This window comes from Phasianus colchicus, chromosome 4, assembly GCF_987193195.1.
Source record: "Phasianus colchicus chromosome 4, bPhaCol1.hap1.1, whole genome shotgun sequence".
NCBI classification, from domain to species: Eukaryota; Metazoa; Chordata; class Aves; order Galliformes; family Phasianidae; genus Phasianus; species Phasianus colchicus.
The window spans coordinates 60,790,948-60,809,730 of NC_143439.1; the positions used below are offsets into that span (position 1 = coordinate 60,790,948).

Consider the following 18,783-nt stretch of genomic DNA (forward strand, 5'->3'; position numbering starts at 1 on the left):
AAAGCTTCATCAGTTCTTCCTCCATTCTCCTTCCTAGCTCTCCCCTAAGAATAACCTGGCACTCCACAAGACAAAACGAGCAACAGGTGATACCAATGCTGAATTATTTCAAAATCCACATAACTTTCAGCATTAAATTCCTGATAAGGCAAAGGGGTTTCTGCTTTAACAACATTGTTCAGATTCAGTAAGAATTCCAGAAGGTGAAGTTGATAATGAGTCAGCTCATCTGAAGCAAAAACATTGGTAGGGGAAAAATATCTGGGGGGAGGAGAAAATGGTTTGTGACAGTTAAGAATCTATCTTCCCACATATTTTGTAGAATCGTTTGCACTACCATTTCATTTGAAAGAAAATTGCCAGGTTAGGTGTGCCAGTGTCTTTAGTCTTGGTGTTTTTGTTCAGAGAAGGATACTTTTCTTCCAAACGCAACACCAAAATCTGCAATGCTGTGACCTCTGCTAATTAAAATACTTGCTTTACTGGATTTTAGAAAGAGACGAGAAAGTAGCAATGACAAAAGAAAAATTATTGCACTGTTTCTCATACACTTCTATTAAAAACAAAATTAAACAAATCCAGGCCAGCAATTTTCTAAAGACATTATACATCAACTGAAGATTCAGTATTCTTAGCTGAACCTCCGTCAAAATCAATATCATTGCATTGTTCCCTCTTAGGAAAAAGAAAGAAAACTATCAACCACTAGCAACAGAACCTGTAACAGCTTCCTGAAAATGATTATAAAGACAAAACAAAGTGTACATACATACAGGGTATTATAGGTCTAAGTTAATATTATCAAAGACTTCTCTGACTCTTCTCTGACTATGCCTATTTTTGCTTTAATTTTAGAATAACCATATTCTGCCCCCGCCCTTTCAGATTAGATGTCTTTTCTTTTTATCTGACATACAAGCAAGATACAGAAAAACGGAGAACAATGACAGGTACAATGCATGATAATCCTTACTGCTGAACTTACTGCTGAAATTTTCACACTCGTTCTACTCAAAGAAACAAAAAAGAATTACATCTGCAGGCTAGGGCTTTTACAAAAAAGAAATTCTTCAGTTCAGCTACATCTACTTTGTCATTCTCCATATTTGCCAACCCTGTCCAGAATGGAAACCAGTAACATACTTAAGGTTTCTTTTCTGCCCAAGAAATATTGTAGAAACTTCCTTCAAAACTTCTGAATCAGTATCTCCATTTTTTTGTTGTTTTTGTACTATTAGATATTGCTCTTCACATTGTACTGCCTTTTTTAATTCCTTCCCAAACTCAGATTTTTAACTTCAAGTTATCTTTTGCAAGAAACAGAAAGACCTACAACCCCTCAGGCTCTCAAGAATGCATGAGAATTCTGGACTTTTCCGCTCTCATATTTTCAACAAATTTTCCTAACTTCTAACTGTGGAAAAACACTTACGTAAAAACATTAAATATTTAAATGGTCATTTATTTTCAATACATTTCCACATAATAAATTCCTCACTCTAATGAATTATTTTTTGTAAGGGTAGGAGGTTTCCTTCCAAAGTTTCTCAGAAGGTTAGAAGTAATTCATGCAACTGTGTATTATATACATATACATAAAAGAAAAATAGATTTAAAATAGATACTTAAAAATAAGTTAAAGGTTCTTCATCTAGACACCTCCATCCAAATAAGGACATTTCTCATTTTATTTAATCCTTTCTCTTACAGTGTTACACAGCCTTACACTATGGGCCTCATATAACCTTTGTTATGCTTGTGAACATAAGACAAGCACATCAATGCTGAATATTTAAGAAGTTTAAAATAAAAATTATTACCCTAGCACCTGACAATTTAAACTTAGTGGGCAAAGGTAAAATACATACCCTCAGAAATGCCAGTTCACTTATGTTGTAATTTTCAGAAGTGTGGTAATCAGCCAATGAGTGTATGGGAATGCTGACATGAATAGTTGTCAATGCCCAAGGCAGATTTCCCAGAAGGTTCAGATGACCTACATTTTTTGCTTCAGTTCTCAGATGTATGTAATAAAATATGACTGAATGGATAAAAGCAAAAGCATTTCTGAAGGATAAAAAAGGATACATTCCCCAGTCAACAAATATAAATTTGTATTACCAGAATAATTTTGTAAGTATGTTGTAGACTAGTAAAACATTTTAGGTACCTATTTGTTAACTACCAAACAGATCTATTTCTGTAATAGTAGAACTTTACTTTAAATCCTATCCCACCTGCAGCATTGTTGAGTTTCCTTAGTGGAACACTTTAAGTGTCACATGTGACTTTTTTTTTTCCAGAGGGTAAAACCCAAAAATATCTTTATTGTTAACTAACAGCCACACTTTTTTTTGATAGAGTCATAGCCATTCTTGTTTTAAAAAGAAGAATATCTTTCTAGGTCCAAACTAGATGGAAAGCAATCACCAAAAAGCACTAAAATGTTTAAATTAGTTTTTCCAGAAAAATCTCAAACAACTGTGTTGAGTACAGTTGAACAGAATAAACATTTGCTTTGTAGAGATTGTAGCATAACATGAATTGAACATTCATGATGCCTGACTAAGAAGGTTCTGTAACAGATGACACCCTGTGGACAAGCTCAGAATTTGAAACTCATTTAACTCTCCTGCCAAAGTATCTTTTCTGTTAGTTTCTACAAAGACAGCTCAGCTAAAGAGACATTCTGAGATTTTGCATTTCCACAGCCTTTCAACAAATTCTTATCGCTCCCAGGGAACAGTAGCTGTGTTTTAACATCCCACCACAAATCCCTGCCTTTCAGGTCCCTCCTCTGCAGTTAACAGAACTGCAATTTGGCAACCTTCAGAATTATTTTCACCAATATATTCATTTTCACTTCAGTTAATTGGTTGTCTATGTCATGTATGCATCTGCTAAAACATGTGCAATTAGAAAAATGTTTCCAAGTCAACATGCAACACACCAAAAACCAAAAAAGTATTTCAAACTCATTTAAAACCTATACACACCTTCAAACATGTATCAACCAATGACAACCATACAACACTGAATAATTAATTATTTCTGTTTGGCAGTACTGCAGGCCACTAGGTAGCATCCAGTACATTAGTGGCCTTTTTCTAGACAGAAAATACATGTACAATCAAAAAAAAAAAAAAAAAAGCTGGCACTTATCTGCAAGAAGTTGTGCAGTACATATGCAGTAAAAAGGAATATGTGAGCTGAAAAGGATGAGCTAGTGGGAATTAAAGGAATCACAAATGCATTTAGCCATCAAGATTCACATGAACTAGTTGTATGTCATTTTAATGTACATAATATAGATTATGGATGAGTGGTTTTTTTTTTTAAATCTATGCTGAAGCTATTTACAGGAGGGGTAATATTGTCAGTAGTCCTTGTCAACCATTTAGCATAGGAATGGCAGAAGAGTCACACAATGAAAAAGGATTTGAAGAAACAACTGGTCCCTGATTTTACAGATTATATTGGAGGAGAACTAAAGGACTGGTTATAAGCATAACTTAAAACAGACTATTTTACTGTGTCTATCTCTGGTTCTGTTGGCCTCTTCAAGATCCTACTAAAAATTTGCTCCACAATTCTTTTTCTGCACTACAGCACTCTAATATATCAGAAATTACTGAAATCTTGCCCTAAATCTCTTCTAAGAATGCTATGAGCTTGAAACCAGGCCTTTGAAATACATAACAAATATTCATTGGCTTCAATTAATACTGGACTCACCTCTATTAGTATTTACTCAATTTCACAAGTAGCACTGGCTTGTGGATTAAACCTCAAAACCACCCCACTAAACACACTAAAAAACAAACAGCAGCCCTATGATACACACATGGTCAAAGGAGGAAGCAGAACAATGTGAAGTTCAAATGCAATTTAAAGTAGTAAGACCCTCCTTCCACAAGCTTCCAGAATCAGCTCTAGTACCCAGTGTGACAAACAGCTTGAGATAGAGCTGAGCCTCTGGTCTTAGTGCTAATTCCTTTCTTCTGAGCATACTCAGGAGACCTGACAAGTGGCCTGCTGTCTAGTGCAAATACACACAAGCCTTCCGTCCTTCTGCTTGCACCCTGTGTGATTCAGAGAGTTTCTTGGGCTTTCTCTGATGAGTATTTCCTCCTTTAAAGCATAAGATTTAATGGCAAAAGAAGAATAGGAAGATCGATCAAATTTTAGCATTTCCCACTTAGGGCTACAGAAATGACAGACACTGAGAATGACTGCAATAACATTATTCACCCTCAATGACACCCTGGGATTTAATCTTCCAATCACATCTAGGCTTTTGGATTACATTGTACCACTTTTGCTGAGTTATTTACGTGAATGTTAAAAGATGATTCCTTTCTTTTTTTAACTGTTTTTGGTTTTTTTAATTATCATCATCACTGTTATTAATATTATAGAGGTTTGGAATAATTAAAACCCAAAATCAGAAAAAAGGTGTTTTGACAGGTAAGTAGAAAATGTGCAAAGCAGTCAGATTTAAGGAGAGAGGTTCAGGTTCTCAAATGACTGAGAAGGGAAAAATTGAACTTCGTGAGAAGAAAAACTTCAGATGTTCTAACACCAACAAATGTTTAATCTCTATTTTGTAAGTCTAACATGATTTTGGAAATCTGACCTCCAAAAGCCCTCATAAGTCAAGTATAAGGAAGAGAAAGGGATAGCTGGACACAATCTTGTTACCAGCTAAACAGGGAAGCGAACGGATGTTGCATTATTTGATGTCATCATCTCTGGTTTTTAGAATAACTGTGTGTAATTAACCACCTTTATTAAACCTACAAGCTACCTCGTATTGTGCCTGCCAGGCCAGATTCCCACCTTACTACTATACCACAAAAGAGAATACAGAACAGTTTGCCAATTTATTGCAGCTATGCCAAGACTTCAACTCAACTTTGACAAATCTCACTAAAATCAAAACTCTTAGCCAAAATAGAGATGGCCTATTCTATTCTAGTGGTACTGGGAGACTGTTAAGAGAACTATTTCCAACGACACCATGAATTCCACTTTTAAAGCAGAGTTCCCTTGTTCCTGAGATCAGAATAAGAGAGTACACTACAGAGCTGGCTGTATTACTTAGCTTTTGAGGATTCCCAGAATCTTTGAAAATTATCTACTTACCCTCAAGATTTTAGAATCTCAAGCTTACAGCTGATAGCGAGTATCAAGGACTCCTGCTTAACCATGTTAACACCTCATGTTCCAGTTTAATTTCAAAAATAATTGGATTAAGATATTAAAAAAAAATGATGATCATTTTATGAGCTATACACTGGGTTAAGTCTTGATAGATTTGGGTCCATCTATGGTTCTGTCACGGATGCCATTAATGACTTTGCAACTGAGAGATTGTGATTTGTTCAGAGATATTACCATTGTCTATCTCATATTCTGGGGACAATATTAAAATATGAACCATCAAATAAGGATTATGAGAAATTGGGTTAGAGGGCCTATGAAGAGTTTACAACAATTGTTAGTGAGCAGGAACCGCTATTTTTAACATATCACAAAGCTGCAATTCCCTCAAAAATATATGCCTAGAAATACCTAAAAAAATACACCCTTCAAAAACCAGTATTTCCCTGAACAACTGAGCACAGAAACAGGACAAAAAACAAACTTAGGATACAGATTCAGATGGAGTGGGACTAGACAAAAATTAATATACAAAAATCACAATCCTTATAATAGCCTCATAAATCATTGCTTTTCACTAAAGAATTTATATGATCTTCCTAAATTAGAGAACAATCTAATCACTGAATATGGACCAGAGCATTCAAAGCTCTAGTGATCAGAGAGATGGACATCAACTTAGTAATGTTTTCTGGTGGGTGGCTTAGATAACTCATGTTGGTACCTAAAATACTGTTCTACAGGTACATAATACCCTGTACCCATGTAATGTATTGAGAGCTCAGATCTTATTCTGATCAAAAGATTTCAGGGATTGATTCCCTATGTGACCAGGGATCGTGCTGACTCACCGAGCACCTTCCCTGGAAGCAGTGATTGCATTTCTTCACACGCATGCCTACCAGTGGTGACAACATGAGGTGACTCACTTAAATTCCTCCTTATGATAGTGCTCTGAAAGTCAGTCATCTAATGCTGACATTTCAAGCACTAGTATTTCAGTGACTGTTCATTGGAGTGAACAGAGCTTCAGGCTCTGGACCGCAGGCTGATGGAACTGCAGCAGCTAGGATGAAGTATTTACAAGGACTATTTCAGCCAGATGTTAGTTTCTTCCCTTTCCCTCTTCTCTGTTCCCTAAGAGAGCAGCACTGTAGCTTAAAATTGCAGCCAGTAAAATGCACAGCTAGAGGCTAATACAGTAAAAGCTCAAAGACAGACTCTCATTTCTTATTCAGTTTCATCTGTGCAGAGACAAGCATGACACAGCGCAAGAAAAGCACAGCAGAGGAACTTTGTGAGCTGAAGACTTTCTTTGTGTAACCATCTTCCAATATCCACAAACTGGAAGCTTCACTATAGTGAAAAGACTGCCAATAAGACATCCTTCTGTTGACTGCCAGTGCTTTTGATTCAGCCAGACCAGGCTGCCTGGGACAGTGGTTGGCAAGGCACTCTCCAGACGTGCAAAGAGAATGCTCAGAGCTGAATGTGCTGTTCGTGAGTACTTGCATATCTGGACAGAAGTATTTTCTGTGTGTCAGAAATAAAATGTTAAGGACAGCATCCCTCAGTGTCAAAAACAAACACAAAAGACAAATCAGCCATAAGATGTCTTAAAAGCAAACGCACAAAACCAAAAATAAAAATTATTCTGCAATCAGCCACTATCTAAATTGTATTTTGAAGTGCAGAATTTAATCAATGCTCAGAAATAAATATGCAGAAATAAAGCTCCCTGAATCTGCAAGAATGATCGGGTACGGAATAGAGGTTACTTCCACACAGGATTTAAATTTATCTAGAAATCTGAACATCCAACTTCCAGTTCTGCAGGTACAGCATTGCTACCAGTGTATCTCCAACTGCTGACTGCTGTCATAGCCAGCCTCTTTTATCTATTGAGAGGAATTAAAAAATGATTTTTTTATTCACTAAGGAATTTTTTTTCCCCCTTTACCTATGAAACTTTTTTTGAGTTACTGTGAAAGCAAATTCTTACTTCAGCATATTGACTCACAGAGCTGACCATAAAGATGGCACAGCATTTTACTTAAAACAAAGGTCTAGATATGCCAACTAATGTTTACAGAAGCTGGTGTAATTAAAAGGAAAAACCTTCATGTTTTTGGAGTCTTAATAAATGCAACCTCCTTCTCCAGTCTGCTTCTGTGAATCATTCCTGGTTATGGACAAAGTTTTTATTTAAGTTTCATTACCACATAAGTAGGACGCAGTAGTAAATGAAACTTTGTGCTGAGTTGTGGAATAATATATTTATTTAATTTGTGCTACGTACTGATCTTAGTATTCTCTTCTATCACTGAACCCACCTCATACCCTAGAAGAGGTACTACTTCTTGCCTAAAACATTAGGGCACCAACAGTAATTTTGTAGGCACACTTAGTCTTATTGAAGACTTTATGAAGTAACAGGAAAATAGGTATTGCCTCATTGTCTCCTCAGGCTGAAACACAGAATAAGACTGCTTTGAAATTAAGCTTGGCACAGATCTAGCAGTAGCAATGCAGTTTTTTATATCTTAAACTGCAGACTTATTCTAGCAAAACTTTAACAGTTCCCAGAGCAGGAAATAAAAAAAAAAAAGGGAATTAGGGGGGAAGGAGGGTGTGTATCCATTGGGAACACCCTTACAGAACAGAGCCTGCCAAAGGAGACATCAGTAAAGGAAAACAAAGGAAAATAATCTTAGTAGAACCCACTTATCACTAGCCCAAATAACAGTCCTATCTGCTGTTTGTCTATTACTCCCTCAACTCTTCACCTCACAACCACCAGTTCTCAGACACAAAAGAAAGGAAGTACGTATCAGAAGAGGAAGAAAAAAGAGAAAACTAAAAGCTGAGTTGCACAAAGATCAAGGCTTACTTGTTGCCTGCATGTATTCCATTCCATGCTGAAATGTTGCCTGTTTCAGTGAACAGTGTGAAAACTAGAAGATCTGACCACATTCATTCCCTCTAGGGAACGTCAATCAAAATACCAACGCTACACACATTTACATTTCTGTTAAGCAGTAAAAATCTGGCAGTATCAAATCAAAGATTTTCACTAATACTTCATAAATGGGACCAAAGACAGGAAATTAGAGGATATTTTCTTTGACATATGGAGGTTTTTAAGCAGTAAATACTTAGATCCACTTTTAAATCTTAGATTCATCTTCAGAAGTTAATAGAAATACCCAAATACTCCACCTCCCATCTACTATCTAATTTATCTTTTTTCCTGGATTCTGATAACATCCAGCACACCTATGAGCTGTTCTCATGCCCCTAGCAGCACTAGTTACAGCTTTTCCTTGCTTCCCCTCTTCCACCGATTTCCATTTACCCGCAGAAGTATTCATGTCTAAATTTCTAAATGTATTATTTCTGCACAGAAAATTGCTACAATTGCATTCTTGCAAGCAGTTTAACACAAGTTCTTCTACTTGAGAAAGGTAGGAAGTCTGCTTTCATCAGTTTCCTGATAAGTACAGAAATATTAAACTGTCACCGTTGAGCTGATGGCATAAAAGTGCAACAGATCCCAAAAGTGAAAGAATAACATGACTCTCAGAATTACTATAAAATACTATTATCTTTTTGTATCTCCTTCCTTCTTCTTGCCTGAAACAACCACAAAGTGATAAAGTATTTTTCAATAAAGAAAATAAACTCTCCCAAATGAAGCAATAAGAACATCTCTGCTATAATTGGAAACTGGTAACTTACACTTCAGTATAGTCCCTCATCCATCTGCACTATGCATTTTTTTTTTTAAGCCAAATTTAACATAACTGAGAAATAATTTTTTTCCCTCCCCAAAACTTGCATTTTGGGTTTAGTTGCAATGAGCAGCATTTAGGCTAGCAGCACTTCAGCAGAGACATTTATCAAGCGTGAAGTACAGTTTAGGGTTGCTGACTAATCTGATTGCACCAGCTCTTCCTGGCTCTTGTCCCAGCCATTAGAATCTCTCTCATTTCTTTTCTATCTCTGCAGATTGCACGCAGCTATCAAGTCACCCTAGCACTCAAAAAGTCTGCTTTTATTGCCTCTCCTCACCCATACATCATACCTACATGGTGTCTGAGCCCTGGTGCTTCTTACTTTTGAACTCCAAGAAGAGATCTTTTTTGAACCTACTCAAATGACTTAATTAGCCAGATGAGGTTTAACAAAAGCAAGTGTAGAGTCTTGCATCTAGGGAGGAATAATTGCATGCACAGGTACAGGTTGCGGGATGACCTGCTGGAGAGGAGCTCTGTGGAGAGGGACCTGGGTGTCCTGGTGGACGACAGGTTGGCCATGAGCCAGCAGTGTGCACTTGTGGCCAAAAAGGCCAATGGCATTCTAGGGTGCCTTAAAAAGAGAGTGGCCAGCAGGTCGAGGGAGGTGATCCTCCCCCTCTACTCTGCCCTGGTAAGGCCTCATCTGGAGTACTGTGTCCAGTTCTGGGCTCCCCAGTACAAAAAAGACAGGGATCTCTTGGAAAGAGTCCAGCGGAGGGCCACAAAGATGGTGAAGGGCCTGGAGCATCTCCCCTATGAAGAAAGGCTCAGTGAGCTGGGTCTGTTTAGCCTTGAGAAAAGACGACTGAGAGGGGACCTGATCCAGGTCTATAAATATTTAAGGTGGGGGGGGCAGAGTGGCGAGGCCAGACTGTTTTCAGCAGTGTGTGGAGACAGCATGGGGAAACAGCCAGAAACTGCAGCATAGGAAGTTCCACACAAATGTACACAGGAACTTCTTTACAGTAAGGGTGATGGAGCACTGGAACAGGCTGCCCAGGGAGGTTGTGGAGTCATCTTCACTCGGGATATTGAAGACCCATCTGGACACCTATTTGTGTGACTTGGCGTAGGGAACCTGCTTTGGCAGGGGGGTTGGACTCAATGATCTCTAGCGCTCCCTTCCAACCCCCACAATTCTGTGAATTAATGCCAATTCCCCCCCATCCCTCAACACTTTCCATCACATTCACCTGCAAGATGAAACTGTCATGCATACTTGATGGTCCTGACTTCAGAGCACACCTACATATTCTATCATTCTGTCTCCATACGGATTCCTCTTAGACATAGTGTTCTGCCACATTCTTTAACAGAGTCTAACACTCCTATTATTCCCATTTCCTAAGCTGTAGGGGGATGCTTCCTGGAGGATGAACTGTTTCTGTCCTCAGAGAAGAAGGAAGATAGAGGAGGAGGAATTACTGTCCTCAGAGGACAGTAATGATAAGCATCTGATAAATCTGCAACAGTGCTTCTTGTTTCCACAGCACGCTTTTTTTCCCTACACAATAAATGTTTAAAGACACTGGTTTCTCAATTTGGTTATAATTTATAAGTAGTGGTTAACATCTAAATTAACATCTAAAAACAATTCAAGTGAAGAGGATTTCAAAGATTCAATCAGTGAGATAAAAGTTACAAACTTCATGGTGGAGAAGATTTATTTCTTCAACATTAAATCACTCAAAATTGATTAAAACAGAGCTTAAGAGAACTTCTTAAAATGATATCATCTGGTAGCCTGCTTTAATACCGTATCTCCAAGTCAGTCTTGAATGAGCAAACAATATATATATATATATATATATATATATATATATATATATATATATATATATATATATTTTTTTTTTTTTTTTTTAAATCAAATCCAAATTCCACAGGTCAGTTTTGCAATTATGAAGTATAGTTATGTTATTCAGTCCCATCCAGACTAAGAAGAGCTCATTCTCTGGAATGACCTTTTCTGCATTATGATGGTTTCTGTTTGTCAGTTGGTATTGCTAGCTTCACATTCAGCTTTACTCAACTCAGTTTCTGTACTCACACATATGGTCCTATGACACATTCATTCTTCCCCATACTTTGCTTTCCTCATTTCTTTTCACTGCTATAACCAAACAGAAGTACTAGTAATACATTTTTGAATCATATATTTATCGATGTTATCAGTAATCAAATTCATGTCTGAAGGTCATTTTCAAAGGAATTTAAGGTACATTTCCTCATTAGTGCTCAAGTTCAGGTTTTCACACACAGTTCTCACTAAATACAAGGTGAACAAACTGAGATAGAAGTGTTTCAGTATGTAGCATTTTTCACAGTGATTCCAAATTTAATACAAATACACGACATACACAATGATCACACAAGATAGGAAAGGAGAAGAAAAGCCTCAATGAGTTAAAAGTCTGATACTATTGTCAGAACAATAGAAATGCAGTACTGAGTAATTGAGGAACAACCTAAAATCAACTGCTGTTGTCCAAGTTGATTATAATATAGAAAAACAAAAGATTTTGAATACATTTTTCTTTAGGATTACATGTAAAAAAAACATTGTATTTTCAACATATATATGGATATTTATATTTTGCATGTATGTGCACAGGATAGGTTTCTTTCAAGAAGTGGTGAGATAATAGTCTTTCAGGGCTATCTTCTTTAAAACAGCATTTATACTACTGCATGCATTTGTATAGCAATTTTTAATATATATTGCCATAATTAGACCGTGTTGTCCAAGTAACTTTATTATTCATATTGAGTGTTTACAATTTCTAATGTTTCCAACGAATTAATTGAAGAGCTAGAAAAACAACAAAAAACGACAAAACAAAAGCAAATAGACAAAAAAACAAAGACACACAAAGAAGCACCTGAAAAAAGTCAACCAATTTCAGGAGAGACCATATTTATCAAGAGCAGCACAGTATTACAGCACATTATTACAAGGACAATATTCTAGAGATGGCAAATCTCCCAACTTCTTGTTCTCAGTACTATTTATTAAAGGTATACCACATAGGCTACAGGTTTCTCAGAGTTCATACCTTCTTTTTCCATTCACATAAACATATGAATTGACAAGTACCTTCATAATAGACTGAAGATCTGTTTTGCTTAACATCCAACAGCAAGTCCTAAAGAAATGAAAGATCTTTCCACAGTATTGGAAAAGTATGTTTAGTTTTCTTTTTAGCACCTCTTGCAAGCATTCAAAACATAGACAAGTGTTTTTGGCTAAGCAAAACATGACCTTTCTTATCTTAACGAGACCATTAGCAGCCACATTTATCTAACTGTAAAACGCATGTGGGAATCCTGCCAGCAGCTGAAGAGCTATCAGCTACCCCAATGTAGCACCTTTTCAGAACAGTTGAAAGTTCACAAGGAAGAGAAACCATCTAGATGCATATTACTGTAGTTTTGTTTGTTCTTTTTTGTTTGTTTGTTTTCTGTTTGAAGAGTAATGGATCTATAGTCATAAAATAGGAAACATTTGTGCAGAGGATTAGTCAGCACAGATTGCTCAAAGGCTATTTAAAAAAAATAAAAGGAAATGAGTAATCTCATTTTATCTATATGAAGATGCATCAGTTAAAGCATAATTGGAATAAATTATGTCAGATTTCACGAGCTATCAGTCAACAAAACAAAGAAAAAAGACATTTAAAACACGAATGTGCCTGGCCTTATACCCAGTACGTTGCAGCAATCCTATATTTTCAGACACAGTCTTCCTTATTTAAAGAAATGCACCCACGCATAGCAGCATGATGTAACAACTTGCATTGAAATGCTGTTCCTGCATAAACATGTCTGTGTTTAGATGGTCATTCTGAGGAGATAGTTTGGAAATATCAGAAACAGCACAGTCAAATTAATAGGACATCAATATGCAAGAAATAATAGTAATCAAATAAAAACTAGGGGCCAGGTAGGGAAATTTTTGCCTTTTCTTCCCCCTCTAGAACTGGGCAAAAGTGCCTAAGTAATCCAAAAGATGAAACTCCTATGCTGACGCTTTCCTGAAGTAGTTTATCTGTAAATGTGATGTTTCCTCATAGATAATCAGTAGATGAAGCAGTCACTTTCAGAATTAGGTATCAAAGACTCTCTCGTATCTTGAGCATTTTGCAGAGTCTGATTTAGATTGATTTATTTAACAATTTGTTAATCCAATCATAGAATGGCCTGGGTTGAAAAGGACCACAATGATCATCTAGTTCCAACCCCCATGCTATGTGCAGATTGCAAACCACCAGACCAGGCTGCCCAGAGCCACATCCAGCCTGGCCTTGAATGCCTTCAGGGATGGGCATCCACAACCTCCTTGGGCAACCTGTTCCAGTGTTCACCACCCTCTGTGTAAAAACTTTCTCCTGTTATCTTACCTAAACCTCCCCTGTCTCAGTTTAAAGCCATTTCCCCTTGTCCTGTCACTATCCATCCTCGTAAACAGCTGTTCCCCTTTCTAGTTATACACTCCCTTCAAGTACTGGAAGGCCACAACGAGGTCTCCTTCTCTTCTGCAAGCTAAACAATCCCAGTTTCCTCAGCCTTTCTTTATAGGAGAGGTGCTCCAGCCCTTTGATCATCATAGTGGCCCTCCTCCAGACCCTCCCCAAGACGTCCAAATCCTTCTTGTACTGGGGGCCCCAGGCCTGGATGTAGTACTCCACATGGAGCCTCACAAGAGCCAAATGGAGGGGGACAGTCACCTCCCTCTCCCTGCTGGCCACCCCTTTTTAATGCAGCCCAGAACACAGTTGGCCGTCCGGGCTGCAAGTGCACAGTGCTGGCTCAAGTCCAGTTTCTCATCCATGTTCATCTATTTAGACGTAGAGGAGCTGATAGACTTAAGGACAACAGAAGAACGTTTTTTTAAACTGTTAAACTGTTTTAGAGATTTAAAATCAAAATTCATTGGGAAATGGAGCTACAGTATTCAGTATTTTCAATCTTTTCAAAATCAGCATTATCTACTTTCTATTGCATAGATCACTCTGAAAGTAATATTTCTTAGTTAATTCTGTGGAAATTAGAACAGAGGTAAAGAACACAACAACTCTATTTGATAGAAAGAATTCTCAGCTACAAAACGCTATTTTTCAATGCATTTTCACCAGTGATAAACAAGAGCCTACATGCCACACTTTAAAAAAAAATCTGCACCAGCAGAGGTGACCCACTGTTTCACTGCTGCTGTGACAGCATTATTGCTATAGGAAAATGTTGCCTACACATCCATCTTTCATTGGTCCAAACAGGCAGAAGTCAGAAGGCTCCACATCCAGACTATACGGTGACTACATTCAGCCAAAATCAACAACATGCTCCATGGTCTCTGAACTAGCATAGGGCCTGGCATCGTATTGCAAGAGAAAGGTTGCCTTATTCTCTGGCCTCAATCTGGAAGTTCAAACCTTCAGCTACATCATGATGTAGCTGCAATGTAGAGTTGATAGTTTGTTCAGACTGCAGGAAATCTGAAACACTTTCCTTATCCAAACAGCAGTGAATATCGCTTTACCTGCTGAGTGACACATCTTGAACACAGCAATAAAATGTAATTGGCAAGAAGGTTCAATCTCTACTGCCATGTCACCAACACCCAGCAGCCCTTTTATTATTAGTCAGGTGCATCTGAACAGATCACCTTCATATCTGCCACTGAAGCTCCTCCTGCAGGTCACCATAAGGAGTTAAACATGAATGTTGAACTGTCTTCTCAATTATAGACAAATAATTAGTGATCTGTAGAACCCAAAACACACAGTTAATTCTTCTCCTTACTAAAAGAGGATTACTTCAATGAAACCAAATTATTTCAGACTTGTTTTCTTCCACTCTTTTTATACTGCTTTTTAATGACTATGCTATAAGGAACATCTCTCAAGCATTAAAATAAAAGATTCTAATGAACTATTAGCTGTACTAGAGCATCACAAAAGACAATCCAGTACTACCCAGAGGGGCCCCTAAGGCATGTTCTGTACCTTTTTTTTTTTAAAAAAAAAAAAAAAGAAAAGTTGGCTCTTCCTTCTTCAGGAAGATTTCAGTAATGATTATACAGTGCAGAGCTGTCATTTCCCATTGATTCTCCCTACTTCAGATCATAGTTAACCCTTCCATCAGAAGGCATTTTTCCACTATGCACTGTATTAATACAAAAAATACATCAGATATTATGAACAGCAAAAAAGCAACAATTTCCAAATGCAAACTGCAAAACATCTGCCAGTAAAGTGCATCTTCAGAGTTACTGCTGCTTTCCTTTTTTTTTTTTTTTTTGCAATACAATTTTTTTGACAAATATTGATAATACATACAGCATCTCTCTAGAAAAAAAAATATCATTCATAGGATCCACTGTCATGCTGCTTTGGACAGAACAGTTACATGGAATGGGGGCTGTCCAGTCCTTTTAGTATTTCTAAATTTAGTGACTGCATTATCTCTGAAGTTCCACTATAGGAAGATTCTAGAATACATGTAAAAGTCAGGAATTAGGCAGAGTGCTAAACTCTTATCCTTTCCATAAGTTCACAAATAGGAGGAAACTGATACCTTTCCCCCTTATATGTAGCCAGTACCTCAAAGCAACCCCAACCACTGGCTTCTCATGCAAAGCATATAAAGTTGCTTTCTCAACACTCAGACTTGTGCACACTATATACACGCAAAAGCCAACAGAAGACTGAGAAATTCTGTCAGAGGAACTTGCACCTAACAGAAACCAAGCTAGTCAAAATCTTTCCTCCTTATTAACGGTGACAAGGTGTACGTGACAGAGACAGTAGTCACATTAACAAGCAGGTGATGAAGGCGTGACGCTGGGCATCATTTTTGTACTGCAGACTTATGATTCTGCAGGGGAAAAAAGCCTTACAAAATTAACAGAAAACAGAATAAAAACACTGCTATAAAGAGGTGCATTCAGTGAACACAGAAAGGCTTCTTGTAATTAGAACCATATTAAGCAGATAGAAACTCAGTATTAATTTGGTTTATTTTACTGACTGCATAATCTAGTCAAGTTGAATTTCTATTTCAGCATACACAAAAAAAAATATAACTTCAAGTGATATTGTCTGTTGGAAATTGATAACATTGTAAATCTATTTTAGACCTATTCTTTTCCTACCCAACAAACACGGTGGCAATACACAGTACCTTTCTCTTGTCCACGAGTCACTGAGGCAGTTGTGTTTGATTTTATGTTGAAGACGTTCAGTCTGAGCAGCACCACAAGCTAAGTTGTTAAGTACGTTTGTACTGGGATTTTCCACACAGCGAGTCCTACTCCTATTGGCACATCCTCTTTTTTGTCAGGACGAAGGGATTCCTGAGCGATGTTGGTGACATTATCTATTAGACAAAAGAGATTTAACCCAAATTAGATTTGATCGATAGCTTTAACAGTAGTAAAACAATGAAAAATTATTTACAGAAAGCAACAAAAATGCAGAAGAAAAAGCATGCAAAAATAAAAATAAAATAAGTGTGGCATTTTTCTATTAACAATGCATATCTAGAGTCCAATTCATAATTGTCTTTGTCAGCTGATCTTCAATCAAAGTGACAAAGTTGTAACGCTACCTAACAGAGGGCACTGCAAACAGTTAACTGAGGTTGTATTTCTTTCCAAGACATATTACCTGTTTGTGCATTACAGGCTTACATTTGTGTATGAATTGCCACATGCACCCCGGCCATCATCATGGATCTTTGTAAGTGTCAAAAATATATCAACATAAGGTTGTTATCACATCCTATTCAGCAAAGAACTAGAATGAATTTCAGAATCCTACATACTATTTTTCTTTCTATGTCTGTCCTGTACAGTGGAAGAAATGACACTGATTTCCTCTCCAAAATAATGAAAAAGAGATGCACAGATGCTTGATACTGTCTCCCTTAACATTTAAGGAAAATAGTCAACGTATTTTGACCATAGAAGCATGACAACACCTTTGCTTAAGCTCAGTAAAGAAAACAGAATAGAGTCTCCTAAGCATTAAGCCCTTTCACAGTAAGCTCTTTAAGCTAAGCATAAGTCTATGATTGACTAAACAGGATTCAGAGAAGGAAAACAAGTTTCTATAGTGTCTAATGCAGGCATCTAGCTCTCCAGAGAACAGGGCTGCCACAAGTGACATAGAACCCAGCAAAGTCCAGGGCCCTTGGCTGAGAGCTGCAAGGCAGGCAGGACGCCATGCCTGAACAGTACTGAAACATGACAGGCTTGTTGTCTTGTGCTTGGTTCAAGCCTTCACAAAAAGTTGCACTTCACGCAGAATATAACAGGCTTGCCTCCAATGGTAGCTGTCTCCAGAACATTAACTCCTAGAAAATTCCCTTTGCTTTGGAATATTTCCACTCAGCTCAAGTGGTTTATTACAGGCTTTGAGTCGATGCTGTTGTTAGTCGACTAAATACAAAATCCTCAGAGAATAACTGAGCAGCTTATTTGTTCAATAAGGACAATCATCTAGGCAGGGTCTAATGGAAAAAAAATCACCAAAAATTCCACGTGCATGTTTCCCTTCTCTTTCGTGAGAGTGCTTTTAAAAAGGGCGACAGAATGAGGGTCAGATCATGGCAGGAGATCAAAGTGCTGAAACAGCTTAGTCAGCATCTTTAAGTAGCACAGGAGGCTTCAAAAGCATAATTTACTTGGTTTCTAGAGCACCAAGCTTCCTCAGGGCAGAGGGGGCCCAAGAACCTGGATTTTTATGATGTCAGATACGACTGATTTGACCCTATCTTCATTATTCTTTAAGAGTTGTCCTGTTTCTAAATATTCCAATAGTCATTACACTTAGTATTTTGTTGTTTTCCTCTAGCCTTACAGCAGCTAATTTGAACATGCCTGATTTAAAGGGAAAGAGAAGTACTGACCTGTTAATGTTGTAAATACAGAAAACATCTAAGAGAGCAAGAAGTTACCAAAATACAGCAACCAGCCCAGCAAGAAAGCAAGAGAGATAGAAGTCAGTTCTTGCTAAACGGCCACTGTGTAAATCTCTAGACTCAAAAAACCCACAAATCTTCAAATTCAAAATTATCCTGGTCAGTTTTCTACATTTTAACATGTGTTCTAAATTCAGCAGATCATTCCACAATATTTACTCTTTTAAAGAAGTTCTTACATTCTAAAGACTATTAGTTTAACAGCAGTAGCGTTTAAATTCTCCAGGTAGGTTAGAAATAAAAAGTATCTTAATTCTTGACCAGGAGTTCTCCATGTATGGAGGGTGCAGTATTTACAGAAGCTTTTATAAGGATGAACATAGATGTAGGACATGTAATTTCGAGTTGCTTTATTAATAGCATATGTAATAAAAATAGTGTAGCAATGTCACGTACCCTCTTTAAAAGTAGACATTTCAGTGGCACAGCACATCAGCAAGATAAAAACAAGAATAATTGGAAATAAGTCTTGCAGAAAATATTGCAGACATGAAACATATGTAATTATGTCTCTCACTAGATACCATCAGAAAGTTTTTCATAATAAATTACCAGCAACCACTGGAAACCTACAACCCAATAATCCTTAAGTAATCTTCCCAGAGTTTCTCAAAAGATATTGTAATACAAAAATAAGTTAATTGGATACTTAATTTCCCATTTCCAGCAACTGCTAAGCTAAATCTACTTCTAATTGGGGTTGGTAGGGGAGAATGGTAAAAAAGAGAGGGATGCTGATTCTTTAGAATTAATTTTATTAATTAATCCAAAAACAAACAGCACGTAAATGATACTTATTCAGCTTCATTCTGAATTCCAAGTGTATCACCCATTCCAAAAA

At 37.3% G+C, this 18,783-nt stretch overlaps 1 protein-coding gene across 8 annotated transcripts in view; it reads right to left on the reverse strand.

Moving 5' to 3' along the window:
- The window catches only part of JAKMIP1 (janus kinase and microtubule interacting protein 1), a 128,936-nt gene that overhangs the window by 69,707 nt on the left and 40,446 nt on the right, over positions 1-18,783 (reverse strand). For 6 of the 8 annotated variants that reach the window (XM_090139674.1, XM_090139673.1, XM_090139670.1 and 3 more), the window contains exon 2: positions 16,143-16,337. The gene's annotated coding sequence lies outside the window, so the exon portion shown is untranslated. Of the gene's footprint in view, positions 1-12,016; positions 12,287-16,142; positions 16,338-18,783 lie in introns of those variants that run through there. The other 2 variants (XM_090139671.1, XM_090139672.1) reach the window with 2 other exon arrangements.